We start from the raw sequence: 8,506 nt of genomic DNA, 5'->3' as shown, positions 1-8,506 counted from the left end.
TTTTGTTATACCCAATGATACCATGCTGTACAGCAATCTCTTCACATTATTCACTATACAGTACGCATGCATTAGGACAATAGCGTTTTCCTTCTTTTGTAAGTAAGCGTGGGGACGATTAGAGTTGTTCACTTAAAGACAAAAGGACGAAAGACTTGCGAGGTCCCGTCAAAAGAAAAGCTGACCCTCTCCCAGGGACAAACAAAAGCAGCTATTGAGTCGTCCAACAGGACAGCGTCCAAGTGGAGCACCTCGAGTGGAACGGCATAGGTCATGACACGCACATCCAATACACAATAAAGATGGTTTAGAGGCACTGATTACCATTCATGGGAGCAGTGATTTAAAAAAGTGTTCAAGATATCACATTTGATGCATTTGTGTAGGTCAGTTGTGTCACAAAACATCATACCACTTCGTCATAAAGACTTCAATATGAGCAGATATCACCTTTTTTTCTCTATACGTTATTAACACGTGATGTCGACGGTTTCGTCTATGACATTTTCATCAAAACTAATATTGTTCACATTTTGCATATTTGACAATAGTGCCTACTTAACACTAACTTACTGATTCAGTTTTTCACATTTAATTGTTTCTATCCCTGACCCAGATTTTAGAACTATATTGAGAAGCACTCAAGCTGGGTTTTCCATCTGCAAATGATAAAGAATGCCTTTAAAAATGAGTCTTTTGATCTACACTGAGGAGGGTGTGCTTGCTGCGGAAAAGCATGTATATACTCAAAATAGTTTAATGCAAGCGACAGCTATAATGCCATCACACCACATTGATACATCAGTGACGTGGGGTGTGTGTGTGTGTGGGGGGGGGGGTATGTAATGTGTGTGTGTAATGATATAATATATGGGTTGGTGGTTGTGAATGTGGGTGTGCTTTTGGTTTGGTGAATCGGGTTTGGTGGGATTGGGATTTGATTTGAAGAAGGATAGTTATAAATTGTTTTGAAAGGTGTTTGGAGGATACTAGGATGGATGTAGATTTGTTTTGGTTGGGAGGGGAAGGATTGGTTGGGTATGTTTTTTTTATGAATGATTTCATTCTAAATTTTTATAACGTATATATATCTTGTATGTATATGCTCTTGTAAGTGATAATGAGTTACATGATTAGACATAATAAAATCATGTAGGTTATGTATATGTTAATATTTTCTCATGAGGGATCATCAGTGGGATTGATTCATAATCGAGTTATTTACGTTGAAGAGAGATTTTGCAGTATTATAGATTGGAAAATGGATATGTTTGTGTTTTGCATTACATTAATTTGTACTGTTTTTGTTCAAGTGACATCTATGGGTTTATTCATGAACGATTTAAATGAAATCAGAAATATCAAAGGAAATACCAAAAGTGTGTGTGTCGGTGTGTGTGTGTGTGTGTGTGTGTGTGTGTGTGAGTGGGTGTGTGTATACCATTATGTGTAAGTGTATTGGTTCACCAGATATGTGATATATCGGATATTCTATAAAATGAGCATGTACTGGTTTTCGCTCTGTTCATACTCGCCCATTGGAGACCATGCTCAATGGCACGTCGGGACAAAGGTTGCGCCGATTTAGGCGTCGATGGCAAAGATTTTCCCTCAGGTTCCAGCCTCCTATGTTTGACTGTTACACATCAGAGTTTTTATTTTTAATAAACGGCGGTAAAACATGGTTGTTGCTCGGATTGCAACCAGTGGCGAATCCATTGGTGATGAGTCTTGATAGAGTCCCGGCCCAAAAATGTGGGAAGACATAATTTATGACAAATTTTTCAATTTTAATTTCAATTTCAATTTCAATTTTATTTTCGTATTTCTCGATGGAAAATACATATCAAAATATAACAAAATATAATACAGAAAGTCCAGCTTGGATACATATACAGTGTATACAACAAGAAATACAAACATAGTATAGCGGTCGATGTGGGAAAGAGTCGAAAAATGGAAGACATGAATCCACAATATCATTCTTATGTGATATACCAGCCAGCTGCAATGCCGCATGAAAAAGGAAAGAAAGAAGGAGAACTATGACGCTATGCGACGCGACCGAAGGTCTTTAAAGAAGTATTATAGAAGGAAAAACGCCGTTTGGCACGAATTTGAGAGAGCATGCAACTACTATAATTAAGATATGCATAAGTCTGTTCACAACTGCAACAATATGAAAAATACACCCCCAAAAAACAAACAAACAAACAAACAAACAAACTAACTAACAAACACACACACACACACATCCCTCTATAATTCCAAGGAGAGTGAATAGATTGTGCATGCACTTGAAACGTTTCAACAAATAAAATGGCGCTATATAGTATGCTGTTCCATCATTAATATCACCATTATTGCGTCTCCCCTTATCATTTTTCTTTTTTCTTCTTTGTAATGTATAGATTTGTTTGTTTTTTCTTTTCTTTCTTGTCTTTGGTTTTCCGGCAGTGCAAGGACCCTATAGAAAATGTAACAAATCTTCAAGTTCCCGAATTTTACGGCAAAATAAGAGAAGTAATACTGGAACAATCCATGGCTAAGCACTTCTCTGAAACCGGGCTATGCATTATGTCTAGCTTATAGGTATAGAGGGAGGGCTCTGATGCTTCGATCATTCCTTTTGATTACACTAATAGAAATATTTTTAAAGGAATGGAGAAAAAGGTATCGGAATTACATCATGCATGTATAGGTTCGACAAGCTTCGGGATACGGATGCGTCACAAAACAGGAAAGAAAGGGAGTGAGAGAGAGAAGGGGAGAGGGAGAGGGAGATATAGAATGAGACAGAGAGGAGTTGTAATGATGATGATGGACTAATTCTACCCTAATTTGATATAATGTTTATGTCCCGGGCCGAAACTCCTGACCCTGTATATTTGGATTATACTCAATGTTCTACGGTTGTTCCTCTTATTCAAATAAGGGAGTGTGGATATACAGGGTGTAGTTTATATCTTTTCTATTTGTTTTATTGCTTGATTTTTTTGTATTCTTTCCATGTTTTTGTTTTGTTTTGTTTTTTTTTTTGTTTTTGTTTTTTTTTTCAGCTTAAGATTTCAGTTTTGCAATTCCCTCTTCTTAATGGGGCCTCTGCTCGTGAGTAATCATAATCAATGCGTCCTCTTCTCAGCTTCCAACCGTCGACTATCACTGCTGGGCTGTGCAAAGTAAATTTTAACGGCTTATCGAGTTTTAAATAATCTGACTAATTTTATTTCTACACTTGACTTTAAAAGTTGCAAAGATATAAGATTATAGTTATCGTCTGTCTACAGCATGAGTCACTGTTTTTCTAGTGGCGATAGGCCTACCATATGCGACTTTTGCATATCCGCAGCATAATCTTGTGCATGCCATATTCTTGCCAGTATTAGGGCCTGTGACTGTATAAAAAAGGAAAAGCTTGCTTGGTGGGTACATGACATTAATAATACGAAGTATAATATATCGCAACAATTTCCGACCGAGCTTGATAATTTTCATTTTGATTAAGAGAGTGCAGCTGTATCATGATAACCTGATTTTTAGACGGGATATTATTATAGTGAAAACAAAGAAACAGACAGTAAGCAAACAGCAACAAAACGCGCCCCTGATCATATTATTATTGCAGGGTCCATCAGCAGGACATAACATAGGCCTAGAAGCTGTGGCTACTAGATGGATTTTGGTGCCAGCGAGCTAAAAAAAAAGTATTTTCTGAGGTTTCAGAGAATATCAATTCGTATCAAAACTTAGCTCGTTGGACATACCCCTATATATGGCCCGTGGACGTTGGGATCCATGGGTAAAGTCCTGGTGGAGGTCAAGGGGATGCAGAGTCAGAAGATTATGGTTGGTTTTTCCATCTCTTTTCCTATATATTCCGTCCCTAATTTCTCTCTCACTTTTCTTTCTCTCTCCCTTTTCTTCTCTTTATCTCCTTTCTGCCCTCTTATGGCTCCCCTTTCCTCTCCTTTCCCCTTTCATCTCTTTCTCTTCTTTGTATATATACATAGTCTGCAAAACTCTTTTTGGTCGTTAAGAAGTCTACATCAAGATCATGTATTATCACACACCACTGACACAGTCCCAGTGCCCCTGTATATACGCCTCCCAATTAATATTCTACTTACCATTAATGTGATATGTTGGCCTTGCTGATGTTGACTTCATGTGTACCTTAATATTGTAATATGTTTGTTTACCTCTTGGTTTATCATCCAGTAAAATGTTTAAGAATTTGTCGTAATTGATATTGGTATTTGAATTTATTTGGCGTTTATCATTCTCCTATAAGAACATTTACGCCATATCTTTTATGACATTGTGTAAAATTACTTTCAAGGGACAGTATAGTTTTGGTTGAGACCTAACTTCAGGTTTCTTACACTTTTGGGTGAGATAATGAGAAACCTCCTATATGAAATGTGAGAGATCGACATGTAATTCCAAGAAGAATTCAAGGTTTGATGAGAATGGGTTTTGAAATGGCTGAGGTACCCACAACAGGACAATATCCTAATAAAAGGTGGGACCCAGCTTTTATTACGATCGCTTTATTTTACTTTGTTTTTGGATGTCTCGCCATTCGAAAACCGATTTTCATCAAATAAGCTTTGAATTCCTCTAAGAATGGTGTGCTCTGCACTATGTCATTATAGTGGCCGGTTTCTTAACTCGCAAAAAGTTAAAAGCCCAAACCTCGCCTCCATCAATACTGTACCATCCATTTGAATTCCAAATTCAATACTACATTATTTTTGATTATGATAGGATGATGATAGATAAATACCAATTATGTCCGGCAATATCAAATAATATAGCCTATATACATCTCTAGAAGTTGCCCCAATCGGCGGTCGTATACTGAAATCTACACTTGGCACCCCATGTGCAAGTTCAGTGCGCCAACCCGACTCGCTGGCAAGTGAATAGTAGTCTTGGCGCAGACTCCTTCACAACCAACAAGGGTTTGTGCCTGCAAACCACTAGTAACAGGCACCTATTATATTCTCATTCGAGTTAAATTGATACTAGTACCCACATAGGGTCTACGTACTTTAAATTGTTGAGTGCAAATTGAACTTATTTGAATTATCTGATTCCTTCCCTGTTATCGATCCAAAAATAAAAGATTTAAAAAAAATCGTTTTTGTTTCTTTCTTGTAATGTTATCAAATCTCCTTCGATCGACAGTTACCATCCTTTCTTCTCCTGGTTAATACAGACAAGCCTACAGTCTGTCGTTGAGTTTTACGAAATTTTTCTGATACATATTAGGACCTATAGGTCTCTAATTGTCACTTTCACTGCATATCCAAAATAATTATTTTTCAGGGCCTGTTAAATCATTCGTCTGGTCCGAAGACTAACCCACTCTCTTCCCCCACCACTGTCAGCTGCCCGCACACTACGTGTACTACAAAATAATGACAAACTGTAGTAGTAAATAGTAATCCCCCATAGGCCCCGCCCATCCTAAACACACCACACACAAATTAGTGAAGTTATTGATCGCCTTGACTCCGCGTGTATGCCCTGTCTGGCACGCTCCCGTGATTCCCACGTGCGTGCATGCGCATGTGTATACAAAACAATGCATTGGGTTTACAACGTGCCCACGTCACGCTCATGAAGTTTGCGCTTTTGACTAGACGTCGACCGCGCGCTACTTCTTACGCAATCACGATTGCTAGGGACCGATTACCGGCCACGAAGATGAAGATGAATTTACCCCCGGCCCCTACCCGAACTGTTAGTGTTTGTTTCCATTACTAGTAATTGGTTACACGTTAATGCCGACATAGTGGAAGGGAGATGTCTTCGAAGTGTAAGCGACAAAGAATATACAATGGGGATGAGGCTCGAGAACTTTTCGAAGCTCTGTACTTTTCAGAACCCGCAACAAGTGATACCGAGAATGGCGATACCAAAGAGCAAGGCGGTCGGTCACTGCAGGAATCTGATCCTGCCGGTGCCACCGCTAGTTCTAACGGATCAAGTGATACTGAGACAGACAGTGATTCCAGTTTTGACAGTTCGACTTCGTTGAGGGCAACATCAAGCACCACCACCAGCCAGTCCCAGCATGATGACAACGGTTTTGCTTCTATTGCAAAGGACAAGGTAGGCCTAAAAAGCCTTTGACCAAGCTACTGACTAGCTACATGATAAACAATCTTGTCTCAGACTCAACTCGGTGATTTAACATAGCGGATGGTAATGGTGCATGGTGTAACGGTTAATTGTTAGAACTGGAACTCTAACAGTTAGCCCTTAAAATATTTTCTGTGGTAGGTTTACTTACAGTATAGATCTAATATTAATTGGATGGAAGTTTATGACAGTGTCAATGTCAATAACCTTCAATGCATATGGTTACTTTTAAGTGACAGCTTTGTTTGAGGTGAAGTTACATGTATATTTTTGGATCTCTAATTTATTTTGTTGACACACTTTTGGTCGTGATGTCACTGAATCCTAGCTGGAGTCAGGGGCAGGTTGTGTTAGCAGTGAGACTGAGTGTTGATATTGCGCTCAAGCTATTGAAGTCTAGCCTCTTCCAAGGTTGGTTGCTGAGACAAGTAATGTAATACTAGGCAATAACAACTTTTTAATTAGCTAGCAATGTGGTTATTTTTTTTTTTATCTCTCTCTCTCTCTCTCTCTCCATTTATCTCCTTTGCCTTTGGTATTATGATTTATAGGCTTCTTCAGACTGGCTCTAGTCATGGCAAGTTGAAGAGTAGGGAGAGTGTGGGACCCTGAGATAATTTTGCAATTATTTTGGCATGGTTATAGAATTGTATTTACATGTAGACCATACTACATCTGATGTCTCGACTACTGATATTTCTGTGAATAGATCCTAGTGATTTCTGTTACAAGATCCTGTTTGGTTAAAAAGCCAGAAGACAGAAGTTGACAATATTGAATTCCATAGTTTTGGAATAATTAAATGAAGACCTGTAATGAATGTTATATTTTGGATCTTGCAAACAACATTGTTAGCAAAGGAAGGGCTAAAGAATACTTTAACATTTAAGTGTGCCTCATTTGAAAATGACTGTAATGTGTATGTGAAATAAACTAATTTAAGGTACATGTACATTGTAGGTAACCAAAATGCAGGTATGTTAGTGAGATAGAGTCTAACATAAGTTTCCTCTCCCTATTTCATTCTTTTGAAGATTTGATAAGCATGGAACAATGTACCAAAACAAGAGGAAAGCTCAAAGTAGAAGTATTAATTATTATTTATGTGTAGTTGAGAGAGTTGCAGAAAGCAAGGGCAGGATGATGAGTAAAGTAGACTAATATGACTTGCTAGTAGACTTCATTTGTTTTTGGTGGTCAACTGGGAGTGTTCAAAATGCTTGATGCCAGTTTTGGATCACCACTGACCAAAAGTCAGTGACCAAGATCACTGACAGAGTGAGTGGATGTTGCAGAATTTGTAGTGGGCCATTATTTCCTGGGAAAATCATGTAGGTTACGTAGAGAGATGAATTGAACTGTTAATTTGATGATTATTTTTTTTCTCTTTTTTTTTCAGACAGAGAAAAAGACTTGGCTTGTCTTTTAGGTTAGATAACATCTATTATACTGGGGTATGTTATACATGTACTACACATCTGGGGCATGGGATGTATGAGAAATGGGCAGCAACATCATTGGCAAGATAAGGTCTGTAATTAAGATGTGATGGTTTCATAGCTAACTGACTTACTTTTGTTCAAAAACCCATAAAGTAAACAAACAACCAAGTGAGAACCATTGGTGAACCCCTAAGGAATTTCGTAAGTAGGCACATTACAATTAAACTATGCTGGTACATGCAGAACATCAGTTGTAACAGTACAATGTAATTAGGTACAATTGTACAGTACATGTATGCACTCATAGACAGAAAATTTATGTACCGTACCGGTATAGATTGTCAAAATTGATTATGTCACCAATTTCAGCATTTAGACCTAAAATTATCTCAAAGCTGATAAGCTTTGCTCAGAACATATTTGATTATCAGTAAACTGCCTGGTACAGTGATTGATAAGTGCTGAATGCATGAATACCCCCCAATGAGTAACCATGTCAATAATTATTTGTATCCCATACATCAGATGCTTATAAAGTACCAATATAGTCTGAGAGTGTTTTGTTGGGGGAAAATGCAGAGAGAGAGAGAGAGAGAGAAGAAGAAGAAGAAGAAAATGGAAAGAATAAGTGTGAGACAGTTATTGAGAAATTGTGGTTTTACTGACTACAAAAAGTATAAGTGACATACTTTATGTACAGCGCCATGAATGTAAAGTCAGTTTTTATATCAATTTTTTTTTTTCAGGTGAGCACATGTAGTAGACATGCATGTGATCCAACAGATGGGCTGCCCCAAACGAGGGAAGGAGACTGTGACAGAGGTATGTGTTCTTTGACTACTCTTCACGTTTAGGTTGTTTTGGTGGGTTTGTTGCACTCCAGCAAAAGAAATGTCACAGCAGTTTTGTACATG

This window comes from Diadema antillarum, unplaced genomic scaffold, assembly GCF_040938485.1.
Source record: "Diadema antillarum isolate AM-2024a unplaced genomic scaffold, OU_Dant_1.0 scf00000022, whole genome shotgun sequence".
Lineage (NCBI taxonomy): Eukaryota > Metazoa > Echinodermata > Echinoidea > Diadematoida > Diadematidae > Diadema > Diadema antillarum.
This window is presented reverse-complemented; position numbering follows the sequence as displayed.